Source organism: Amblyomma maculatum, chromosome 1 (genome assembly GCF_055883805.1).
Source record: "Amblyomma maculatum isolate TAMU_Amacu chromosome 1, ASM5588380v1, whole genome shotgun sequence".
NCBI classification, from domain to species: domain Eukaryota; kingdom Metazoa; phylum Arthropoda; class Arachnida; order Ixodida; family Ixodidae; genus Amblyomma; species Amblyomma maculatum.
Window position 1 is genome coordinate 259,190,814 of NC_139344.1, and position 13,202 is coordinate 259,204,015.

Genomic DNA, 13,202 nt, shown 5'->3' on the forward strand with positions numbered 1-13,202 from the left:
GGCAGGTTTGTACTGATTGGTTAAAGTGAGATTTCATGTCTGTGTTTGGTGGTTTTTCACATAATGTGGTAAATTACAGCTGTATGCTAATAAGTATGGGCAACCCAAAACCAAAGTGAAAACTGAAATGCTATCACGCCTAATTTTCATTGGGCCTAACAGCGCTAAATCTCCTGTCCGTTTTTTTTTTTTATATCTTTCGTCCCATTTTTATTCAGTTTTAGCAAATTTAATTGCACAATGTTTGTTTTCTTCTTGCAGGGTACTGTATGAATGCTTTGTGAACTGGAATGTCGCCTTCTGCCATGGCTCCAATGAAGATACGTCTTTTGAAGCTAATTGCTGCTGTCATTGTGATAGCATTTGTTATACTTTACTGGCAAAGCACCAGGACTGTTGACAGGACACCTGTTGAAGCAGTACAGTGGGTGGCTGATGTGTTTACTGATCCACCATCCACAGCATCTGTACCTCATGCCAGCTTTCAAGAGAGCTTAAGAGTGCCACCCATCCAGTTTGATGAGCGCATTGTTCATTTTGACCTGAAAGGTGCACCTCCAAAACTTGAGTACTATGATGCTGTGTTTCCACTGCTGCGTAAACTTGGAGCCACAGGACTTCTGATGGAGTATGAGGATATGTTTCCTTATACTGGTGTGCTTAGCCCCCTGGCAGCAAGTAATGCCTACAAGGAAGTGGAAATCTCCCATATTTTGGCCTCTGCTCGTGCCAACCAGTTGCAGGTGATTCCCCTGGTACAGACATTTGGTCACCTCGAGTTTGTGTTAAAGTTACCTGAATTTGCAGACCTTCGAGAGTTAAACCATAGCCCGCAGGCACTGTGTCCCACATTGAATGCCTCCCTTGCCCTGGTCAAAGCTATGCTAGACCAAGTGCTCCACTTGCACCCAAATGCTCAGTATGTGCACATTGGCTGTGATGAGGTTTATTCATTGGGACAGTGTGCTCGTTGTGAAAGGCGTATGAGTATGGTGAACATCACCAAAGATAAGCTTTTCTTGGAGCATGTAGAGAAGGTTGCAGCCCATATTGCTCAATACGGGGTTAGGCCCATCATGTGGGATGATATGTTACGTGGAATGGAGGCTGATGATGTGCAGCGGTGGGGTGCCACTCACCCTGTAGACCTCATGGTCTGGCAGTATTCTCCAAATATCAGCAAGCATCTGGAGGATCAGCACTGGCTCAAGTATGCCCGCTTCCAAGGGCTGTGGATAGCTAGTGCCTTCAAAGGGGCTACAGGCCCAAAACAGCTGCTGCCAGATACCAAGTATCATTTAAGAAACCACCATTCATGGTTGGAAACTCTGAATAACCACAGGGAGCTGCTTAATATACGTGGTATCACCCTGACTGGGTGGCAGCGCTACGACCACTTCGCTACGCTCTGCGAGCTGCTGCCCGCAAGTCTGCCATCATTGGCAGCCAACTTGGTCTATCTGCAGCATGGATGCTTGGATGAGCCACAGCTCTCCCAGATTAAGGAACTTTTACAGTGCAATAGGCAGTTGCCATTGATTGATGATGCAGGGAGCCACTTGCTCTTCTGTCAGTATCCGGGTGCAAAAGTACTCACAGGGGTTCAGCAACTGATAGCCTTATACAATCAAAAGAAAGTTATGGAAAAAAACAGTCATTATGTTGGCTGGCTAGATAGTTATCAGGTCCGTCTATCTTTCGTTAGTCCTGATCATATTGTTGAGGCTACTAAGAACCTTACTGAGCTTTTGAGCACGTCAAATCACCTACATAAGTACCTAGGTGATGCATTGACTCAATTGTATGACATGCACACCGTGATAGAATGGATAGGAACTTTCCTTGATCCACTGCATGCTGAGCTCACTCTTCTTGAGAAGCAGGTCCAGCGCCTGCTGAATTACAGTAATTGGCCAAGAAGACCGCTGGAAAGGGCTACATGAGCCAGACAGGGAAAAGAATCGTACGATGAGCTATTGATTGAATGGGTAGCATTCATTATCAGTGGGAAACACAGACTGACTGCAATACCTTTAAAGGGCGATGCATTGCACCATGGGTGCGGTTACTTAATGTGGTTAATGAGCTGGGTACAGGAACGGCACCATGACTTCCGCTGTGGGGTGGTACTGAGAAGCAGGGGGAGGTAAAATGTTCAGTATGCTTGAGTGGCATTTTTAATAAAAATGCCACTCAATGTTCAGTACCCTCTCTGAGGGTACTGAACACAGGCTGCACTATCATAAATATTCCAGTAGGCCTGGCATATTTTGAGCTGGAGACCTCCCTCCTTGCCTACCCTTGGTGCCGTCACTCTGGATATTTCACTGTGTGTGAAAAGCCTGTACACAGCAGTGTGTACTGTTGATGATGTGTTCCATAAAAAATCTTATAGCAGCAGCCTTCCAGATGCGCTTTTAAGCCTGCAAGGTGCAGTTGACTTGCATGGGCCTTCACCCACAAGGTGTAAGTTGTCTTTTAATGGTTTGGAGCTAGTAGTTGCACAATATGCATAATGGTATACTGTCTTTTTGAGGATGCATTTAGTTCCACTACAGGTTCTTATTACTTTAAAGCCACTGAGCAAAATTTGTTGAAGTGAGTAAAAACAGCCCCATTAATTTTATCCAGAGCAACACACACCCTGCAGGAAGTAGATGTCTGCTGCGTGAGCTCACTTGAACTTGTATGCAGTAAAACAGAAGTATGGGTTGCTTCATCTAGAGGTATGTGTCAAGAAAAATTAAAGTTGTCATTTCATGTGATGCAAGATATTGAGCTTTTAATTCATCCAGTTTTCCTCACTATGGCTCTTTTAACTCTACTTCAGTTGCTCTTTATATGTGAAGTGGTTTGGTAATGAACATGTTCGTCGGTGCAGCTCCTGACAAACGTTAAGAATGTACAGCATCCTAAAGTCCCATAGTACTGTGCATACTGCACGGAATATGGGCGCAGTAATAAATTATTTGTAAATGGCTGTACCTTGCTCAGCATGTGCCATCAATACCAACAGGTCTGATAGCCTGACTGCGTAATGTGTGTTTTGTGCTCACTTTTGGGATGTTGTTTTAATAATCTTTTATTATTGGGTAAGTATTAAAGCAGTATTCTCTTCAATTGTCATGTTTAGCACATCATTGCTTTTTGTTAATGGTGATGAATGGGCCTGCATTCTCTATGTGCTGTATACTAAGCTGCTATATCGAATGCAGTTATAAGTGCTGCTGTATGATATCATATATGCTGTATTAGTATTTGTATTGTGCTCTGCCACAGTGGTTCAATGGTTAGGGTGCTCGACTGCTGAACTCAAGGATGCGAGATTGAATCTCAGCTGTGGCGGCCACTTTTCAAAGGAGGCGAAAAGCAAGGAACCTGTGTACTGTGTGATGTCAGTTCACGTTAATGAGCCTCGGGTGGTTCTGGAGTCCTCCGCAACAACGTCTCTCGTGGCCTGAGTGTACAAATCACACCAAACTGTATTAATACATGCTCACGAAATTGTATAAACCTATTGCATTTATTTATTTTCAAATACTGTAGTTTCGTTTTTGAGACCCTAGCTGGTGGGTGTGGATAACTTGTACATCCGGTGCAAAAGTGTATCATGGCAACAGGCAGAAGTTAAAATTTACATGGTGGCAAAAACAGGTGCCTGATAAGCGAAAAAAATATTAAGCAGTTGACAAATGCAACTTAGTGCAAGGATGAAAGATGCTGGTAATCGTGTTGCCAGCAATGTGATGACTATAGGCTTGTGCAGATGGGGGGGCGAGGGGGGATGCCCCCCTCCTTCTAATTCTCTAGGGGGTGTGCCAAGTTCGCTCACATGTCGAACCTGGGCCGTCATTTTTAAAAGTGCAGGGTTATGACCATGTAGAAGTTTTTACTATACTAGCAGCCGAGGATTCATCCTGTTGCGTTCCAAGTCACCTTTTTCTCTAGAAAGCCAGGGACTGAATTAAGGAACCGTTGTGAGAAGCGAGCCGTCGAGTAATTTTTAATTCTGCATCCATGATGAAACTTGTTGTGTTTCTTAAGCGCAGAATATTTTGTATGTGTTACTATTCCATAACATCAAAATAAATTTTATAACCATTCCTCATCTTTGCGCTATGTTTTGGCTGTAGGAGCCTTGGAAGTGGAAAGGGGGAGGGGCTACGTTGAAACTTGGCTTCCCCTAATACAGAACCCTGCTCATGCCTATGGTGATGACATGTTTCTTGTGTGTTGTGTGTTGGAATGAAAAGTAGTTTTTAAATGTGAACAGTTGAGCATATTGTTTGATACGTCTTATGTTTAGTAAAGTTGATCCACTATTCTTTTGTGTTATGGCATTTTGTATGCAGGTTTCTTTCCCTTATTTTGTATAGTTCTTTCATACTTGCAGTCATTTGTTGTAAGCAACTGCACTGTGTGTTGTTGCAGCATTTTCCTGAAAAACTGTGAAAAAGGTTTTGTCCAGAGGTCAAGTTCATGCTTGCATGAAGTCGTTTGAATGATAGCTCATGGAAGGCTTGTCATTGTGTCCCACCCGCTTAGCCCCCCCCCTCAAAAAAAAAAAGGTTGTGAATTCGAATTACCAGTTACACTGGCAAATATAACTTTACGAAGTATAGTTATTGCTGCAGGCTTGCAATTCTAGTTTCACTTCAGCAAAATGAATTTTTTCTGCAGAGCTGATTTCAGTGCTGTGTTATGGGTTGTTTCTAAGAAAAAGAGGCAAATGTGTTAGTAAAATAAAGAAATTCAGAACTCTTTTGCAAATTTCAGACTTTTTTTCTAGCTACAACTTCTGTATATTGATTTGTCCCTAGATTTATTAATGTTGCTTGGATTGTACCACTGATACTGAGTATTTTAGTATTACTCCTGCTAAAGTCTCACCCTACATTAATCTCTAATGAACAGCATGTAAAAAGGGCAAAGCTGTGATTGATGTAAGTTTATGAGTTCTGCATACTGTGAATTCATCTTTTGTGGAAAATAACTACAAGTCCCTTCCAAGCAAAAAATTGCCAGAAATTTTGGGGAAATTTTAGGAAAGAGGTTTTGAGAACATAATTTGATAACACCATAACTGACAATGTATATGAAGTTCCCCCTTAAGCGGATTTGTTTTTTTCTATTTATTTTCGAGAGTGCATCCCATTGGTTCTTTGTGGTAATCTTCATTACTCATCGAGAGTGCAAGACAAACTTCAAAGCAAAATTTTTCTATGAAATGGAAGCTTAGGCCAGTTAGTTCTATTAATGTTTTCATACAAACATCTTACAATAGTCCATAGTTTCTCCACGGTTATTTAAAAATGCACTCCACTAATTTTTATGGTGGTCTTAGTTACTCATCAGTGCAGAACAAACTTCAGAAGCAAATTTTGCCATGCATCAGAAGATTAAACCATTTCCGTCAATGTGTGCCTGACAGTATCTTGTAATATCCAACGACTGCTTCTGAATTAAATGGTGTCCACCCCCCCGCCCTTCCTGTCAAAAAATGCTGGACTTGTTTGAAGCTAAATGGAATTGTCTATGATCTAATCAATTCCAGTTGTGATTTCTGGATTTGGTTTTTTTCACTAATATCACTTTTTTCATATGCATTTGTAAGGGCCTGGGAACTGTTCACCTATTTAATAAGCCAAGACTCTTGATTGTTATCATAATTAACTGAACAGGTTGCACCCTGACATAAAAATGCCAAGCTGTGCGTCCACTAAAGCGAGACTGAGCTCAATCATTACTGAAAACTTCCAGTTCCTAGCCAGGTGAATATGCTTTCCTGTGCTTTAATGGGTTTATGTGATACAGTGCACTTGGAAATCTGAGTGACTCGTGCAGTGAAAGTGGGAAAAAAAAAACGGGAGATTCGTTTTGGGGAAAAGGAAGGCACGATAACTGTTTCACACCTCATTGACACTTCAACTACACCGGGAAGGAAGAAAGGAAGGTGGGGTAAAAAATAGAGAGAAAGCGGTGCCATAGTGGAGGGGTGAAATAATTCAGACTACCTGGGGATTTTTAATGTGCACTGACTTTTCACGGCACATGAGTTTCCTTGTTTCACATCAAAACGTGGCTGCCACAGCCAGGTTTCTGCGCTTCTAGCCAAGTGCCCTAACCACTAAGTCACGATGGCTGGTGTAAGTGTGGGGCCAAGTTGGAACCTGGCAATCCAGCTGGGCCTATAGTTAATAGTCAGCAGCCAGATTGGAAAATTCTACAACTTCATGGGCCAAAATGGCAAAATGAATTTGATTGTTCATTTGGAATTTAAATTTTCAATTGCAGCCAACTGGTAGTAATAGTGGGATCCGATAAAAACGTCCCTGGTAAAAAAGTCCCTGGAATAAATGGCCCCGGAAAACATGTCCCCGAAAAAAAAAAAGTCCCTATTTGCTAAGCAGGAAAAAATGTCCCCAAACGAGGACTGAAGTCTTGCACTAAACGTAGACTGCATTTCCCCATGGCGAGCTGCAGTGATGAATGGATGATGTGTTAACTTTATTACAGCGGTTTCACCTGTTGACTTGAAATTGACCGCGAACATCGAACTGATGCGGGCATTCATAACAAAAAAATCATGATTGCAGCGATGATACAGTGACAGTGCCTCGTCTTGGCCTGGTTTGCGGGGAAAAGGCGAGCTAACACCGGCCTCACCGGACCAGAAGCTTGGAGTGATGCTTTAAATAGGGTGGCCATGGTGCAAGACCGGTTAAGCCTCGTCCTGGCTTACAACATCATCATCATCACCCTTATCACCATTCTACACTGTCATCAAAAGAACGGTTGAACCTCATCACCAGAAAGTCTGGGAGGTAATTCTAGTGACGTCTTCTGCTTTGGGCGGTTCCCCGAGACTACCAAATGCCGATTCGCTTGTACATTTCTCAGTGGGTGGTATTACCAAGCTGACTAGATCTGTCTTATGGTTGCTTAACGAGCTGCGGAGCTTGGAACCACGCAATGTATAAAGAGCCAGATGGCTCTTCAGTCTTTTACAAAGTTCTTGTAAACATCTCGGGCGCTGAAAGGTCGCAGGTTCCAAATGATTACACTTAACTTAAAGCCAAGAAAGAATAGCATAAAATGTGTATGTTTTTCTTTTTTTTTTCTTTCATGTGAGCTCCAGAAGAAATCATATTTAGGGCTAGTGTTTGCCTTGGGGATGTTTTTTTCCTAGCTGCCGCTTCTTCAGGGGCTGCTTTTTCCGGGGGCGTTTTTTCCGGGGCCGTATCTTCCGGGGACCTTTTTTACGGAGATGTTTTATCTACACCCAGTAATAGCAATAGCCTGTTAGGCCCAAAGATTTTATTGCCTGGATGATCTTGAAATCAGGACTATGGTGCACTATTTTTTAAGTCAGCTTTAGTATGGATTTGTACACTTTCAGTAAAAAAAATTTTGCTGTAGTCATTTTAGTTGCCTAGAACTGTGCAAAAAGCCTTATTTTCCTCTCCAAAGTGGCATGTAAAAAAATTTAGATTCAAAGAAATGTCTTGTTGAGGAACTATGTGAGAATGAATATGAATCTTCTAAATAGACATATTTATGTGAGACTTTGCATATCAGTTGTGGCACATTAGTGACGATGGGGCATGTAGACTTAAAGAAGCACTCTGACTGAGTGGTGCCGTTCCAATGTTTCTTCGTGCTTATGCCCATTATACCTGATAGGTTTAGAGCATCCATATGCTTTTGTGTGAAAGGAAAGGCTGGTCTCAACTAGATTTCTTGTTTATCATGCCTATCCTCTTCTTTTGTTTTGCTGTTTTTTTTTTGTTTGTGAACTGAAATTGAATAATTTTGTTAGGAAGACAATGATTGCATTAAAGAGGTGCTTTGGCATTTTTTTTTTTTTTTTTCACTGCTAGTTATTTATTCTTGAAGGATTTATTTGTTGTGGAGACCTGTACGAAAGTGATTACAGAAATCTTAGCATGTGAAGACTTATTCCACTTACAAATTTCAGGATGTTAAGAGCTGACATAGTTGCGTTTGTGCACGTACCACTCGCCTAGTGCCAAGATTGGGCACTACCAATCAGAACTGTGCCTTGCATGCAGGCAGTGAAAACTTGCATGCTGTTATTGCCTTACCAGGCTATCGTGCAGCTGTATATTTTAATGTCATTGTTTTCTTTACGCATGTTGCCGTTTAGGCAAATGTGACATATTTTGGAAAGCCTTAACAATCACTATTCTTTCTTCCGCATAGAAAGTTGCTTAAGTTCTCCCCCTGTTCAGATGGTAATGGGCAATTATTATCTAACTACAGGCCCATTTATTTACAATGCAATACATTACAAGCATTGTAATAAAATATCACTTCATTTCCTGGATGGTTTTCATTGTGGCTTCAGTACCATAATACAACTGACAATTCGTTAACAGTAGAAACATTTTTCTGGGTACAGGTGACCAGGGTGGTGCCTTTTTTGTAGAGTGAGCAAAGGCCTTTGATACAGTTTCACAGCCTAAGCTAATGCAGCAAGCTGCACATTATATTTAAAGGCCAACTGCAGCTACATTTCTTGCTCTGTATAAGGAGTGTTTTTTTTAGTACTATGTCAAGAGAGAGTGCTAAAAACAAAATATAGCATTGGTAATGGAAGGGAGTGTTTTGATAATCGCTCGCAAAAACCACAGTTTTTCGAATCGCAACTGGGAAAAGGGTGGCCTTAATTGAGAGCTCGAAATGGTATAGAAAGGGGCACAGCAGGACCCTCGTCTGCTGTAGTTGTGGTGTTTTGGTGGCTTGCTGCTGTTTGTGAAAATCACAGCGAGGGGGCATGTGTTATATTTGGGTATTGTGAGGGACGCAAACACTAATCACATTAATTTACAGCACTGTGAATGAATGCCAACTGCTAGCAGGAACTGCAGTTTATTTCGACCTATGTTTTCTATACTTCTGAAACTCATGCAGTGCCCATGTTTTTGCACACCTTGTTTTTTGTGGCCCTGACAACGTTTCGGTGTGGTATTCGCTACGAAAGTTATAAAAACTGTCATAGCCAACTTAGTACCGCCAAGCCACGTTTCAGCCTCCGGCTTATTTTATCTGCATACCATCCGTAGTCCATCCACAACAGGCCCGATTTGAGGATGGTTCTCGAGTGCCGGTTCGTACATCATATCTGGTAAGTTGCCCAACTCTGCACCAAGCCACCAGGTGCACGTGTCACCTGGTACACGGCTTTTGAAACACTTGTAACAACACAACTACTTTCGTAAGCATTATGAAACCTTGTTACGATTAGTTTTAAGCTATGCCGATAGCATTTAAAGGCATTGTAGCCAAAGTAAAATTTTGTGATAGTTGGCTTTTAAGAACTTGTCCCTAGTCTGTCTGATATGAAACTTTCTTTCCCAGTGTTCTCATTGCTTGCTTTTGGACTAATTTATTAGATGCTAATGTTTAATTCGAGGTCTCCTGAGGTTCATTACTGCATCTCCTTCTGTTCTTACTACACACTGACTTACCTATTCATGCTTCAGTAAAGATAAGCTTTTATGCGAATGAGTGTACTTTATAGTGCACTATTAAGTCATCAATTAATGTGTTTTTAAAAGCTAATACACTCATTTCTGCAATTGGTCCAAGATGTGTTAATTGAATATCAACTTGTCTAAGGCAGTTCTTATGTCATATGCACAACAATTGTGTCCTTCGTGCAACAATCGTGCACGGTCATTTAATATGACCAACTTGCATGGAGATTACAATTACAAGTATTTCAGTCTTCTGCTAACTCGCAACACGGCGTGGTCAAACAGTGATGCCATCAAGGCCTCCAAAGCACTAGGGTGCTTACTTGGCGTCCTGTGGGTTGCTGCTAAAACAAAATTGGCTTCTAGCTAATAAAGCACTCACAGGACACATCCTTGAATAAAATTGTGTTGTTTGTGAACCTTGTGAACTGTGTTATGCTAATGAACTGAAAATCTGTACAGAAAAAAAAAAAAACAGTGCTGCTTGTTTGTAAGACTTCAATAAGGATTTTTCACCCTCATCATTTCTTCCCCAACTAGACTTGGGTACCCTTGCCACACATCATCATCTTGAATGCCTCAAATTCATGTACACTTTGATCAATTTGCCTCTTCTCTTTATAATTAATTAGGAGTTTTTGGAAATCTTCATCTGTAAGTTAGCATTTCATCCTCATATGCACTCACCGACTTCTTTAGTACAGTTTTTCCATCACGCCATTAAAGTTTGGATTTGGTTTGGTTTGTGGGGTTTAATGTCCCAAAGCGGCTTGGGCTATGAGAGACACTATAGTGGAGGGCTCCATAAATTTCGACCACCTGGGGTTCTTAATGTGCACTGACATCACACAGCACAAGGGCGCCTTGCTTTTCGCCTCCATCGAAAAGCGGTCGTCGAGGCCGGGATTCGATCTCGCATCTTTCGGCACAGCAGTCGAGCGCCCTACCACTGCACCACCCTGGCGGTAAAGTTTGGAATTTTTTAGTTAGAAATATCTGTTCCTGTTTATTAGTACAAAACCCTATGCCTGAATGTTTTTGTATGTTTTTTTTTTTCTGTTCGTTTGTGTTGCATCTTACTCCTGCTTTTAATACAGCCTTGTCGAGGGTGCAGTATGTGCTAAGATGAAAATAAAATGTGGTACTAAGGCAGTGCTCTCCATTGCCTTTTTAATATCCTTTGGATGTTGGGACTAGAAAGCTGCCTCCACTCTGCACCCCTTCAGTGCTCTGCTTTTTGTCTGGTTGCAGTGCAGAAACATTGTTTTTATAAGTTGTGTCAGGTATATTCTCACATTCTAGCTCATTCGCTTCTGAAACCAGTGATTTGTCAGCCAATGAGTGAGGGGCCAAAGTGTGAGAAGCCGGTGGATTGCTAGCTACTAGAAAACTATTAGCTTTAATTATGTCACAAAAGATGGAGCTGCAAGCTTGGCTTCTCATTTTTAGTTGGTATTGTTTTTATGTGCCAGATAGTACTTGTTGTCTACTGGTTTCTTGGATATTAAGAACGGAAAAAATTTTCTCAGTGCTTGTATGAACATAAATGCAGCACTGCTGGGAGGAATGGAGTCCCGTGGGTGCTGAAATTAATATGTGTCATATTAGCAGTAAATATGATGTGGACTACTAAGATCCAGATTTTACACACTGAGTTCCAAAGCAGTCAGTATGACAGAGATTCGCAAAGTCATGAATCAAACTTGGACTGTAAGCCTGATTTTTTAGATGTATCAGCATCGCCTTCAAAAGCTCCAGGGAAATGTGTTAGTAAAATAAAGAAATTCAGAACTCTTTTGCAAATTTCAGACTTTTTTTCTAGCTACAACTTCTGTATATTGATTTGTCCCTAGATTTATTAATGTTGCTTGGATTGTACCACTGATACTGAGTATTTTAGTATTACTCCTGCTAAAGTCTCACCCTACATTAATCTCTAATGAACAGCATGTAAAAAGGGCAAAGCTGTGATTGATGTAAGTTTATGAGTTCTGCATACTGTGAATTCATCTTTTGTGGAAAATAACTACAAGTCCCTTCCAAGCAAAAAATTGCCAGAAATTTTGGGGAAATTTTAGGAAAGAGGTTTTGAGAACATAATTTGATAACACCATAACTGACAATGTATATGAAGTTCCCCCTTAAGCGGATTTGTTTTTTTCTATTTATTTTCGAGAGTGCATCCCATTGGTTCTTTGTGGTAATCTTCATTACTCATCGAGAGTGCAAGACAAACTTCAAAGCAAAATTTTTCTATGAAATGGAAGCTTAGGCCAGTTAGTTCTATTAATGTTTTCATACAAACATCTTACAATAGTCCATAGTTTCTCCACGGTTATTTAAAAATGCACTCCACTAATTTTTATGGTGGTCTTAGTTACTCATCAGTGCAGAACAAACTTCAGAAGCAAATTTTGCCATGCATCAGAAGATTAAACCATTTCCGTCAATGTGTGCCTGACAGTATCTTGTAATATCCAACGACTGCTTCTGAATTAAATGGTGTCCACCCCCCCGCCCTTCCCGTCAAAAAATGCTGGACTTGTTTGAAGCTAAATGGAATTGTCTATGATCTAATCAATTCCAGTTGTGATTTCTGGATTTGGTTTTTTTCACTAATATCACTTTTTTCATATGCATTTGTAAGGGCCTGGGAACTGTTCACCTATTTAATAAGCCAAGACTCTTGATTGTTATCATAATTAACTGAACAGGTTGCACCCTGACATAAAAATGCCAAGCTGTGCGTCCACTAAAGCGAGACTGAGCTCAATCATTACTGAAAACTTCCAGTTCCTAGCCAGGTGAATATGCTTTCCTGTGCTTTAATGGGTTTATGTGATACAGTGCACTTGGAAATCTGAGTGACTCGTGCAGTGAAAGTGGGAAAAAAAAAACGGGAGATTCGTTTTGGGGAAAAGGAAGGCACGATAACTGTTTCACACCTCATTGACACTTCAACTACACCGGGAAGGAAGAAAGGAAGGTGGGGTAAAAAATAGAGAGAAAGCGGTGCCATAGTGGAGGGGTGAAATAATTCAGACTACCTGGGGATTTTTAATGTGCACTGACTTTTCACGGCACATGAGTTTCCTTGTTTCACATCAAAACGTGGCTGCCACAGCCAGGTTTCTGCGCTTCTAGCCAAGTGCCCTAACCACTAAGTCACGATGGCTGGTGTAAGTGTGGGGCCAAGTTGGAACCTGGCAATCCAGCTGGGCCTATAGTTAATAGTCAGCAGCCAGATTGGAAAATTCTACAACTTCATGGGCCAAAATGGCAAAATGAATTTGATTGTTCATTTGGAATTTAAATTTTCAATTGCAGCCAACTGGTAGTAATAGTGGGATCCGATAAAAACGTCCCTGGTAAAAAAGTCCCTGGAATAAATGGCCCCGGAAAACATGTCCCCGAAAAAAAAAAAGTCCCTATTTGCTAAGCAGGAAAAAATGTCGCCAAACGAGGACTGAAGTCTTGCACTAAATGTAGACTGCATTTCCCCATGGCGAGCTGCAGTGATGAATGGATGATGTGTTAACTTTATTACAGCGGTTTCACCTGTTGACTTGAAATTGACCGCGAACATCGAACTGATGCGGGCATTCATAACAAAAAAATCATGATTGCAGCGATGATACAGTGACAGTGCCTCGTCTTGGCCTGGTTTGCGGGGAAAAGGCGAGCTAACACCGGCCTCACCGG

At 41.3% G+C, this 13,202-nt stretch overlaps 1 pseudogene; it reads left to right on the plus strand.

Annotated features, from left to right (window-relative positions):
- Nucleotides 1-273: 273 nt before the first annotated feature.
- Nucleotides 274-6,423, plus strand: LOC146206334 (hexosaminidase D pseudogene; annotated as a pseudogene).
- Nucleotides 6,424-13,202: the final 6,779 nt, after the last annotated feature.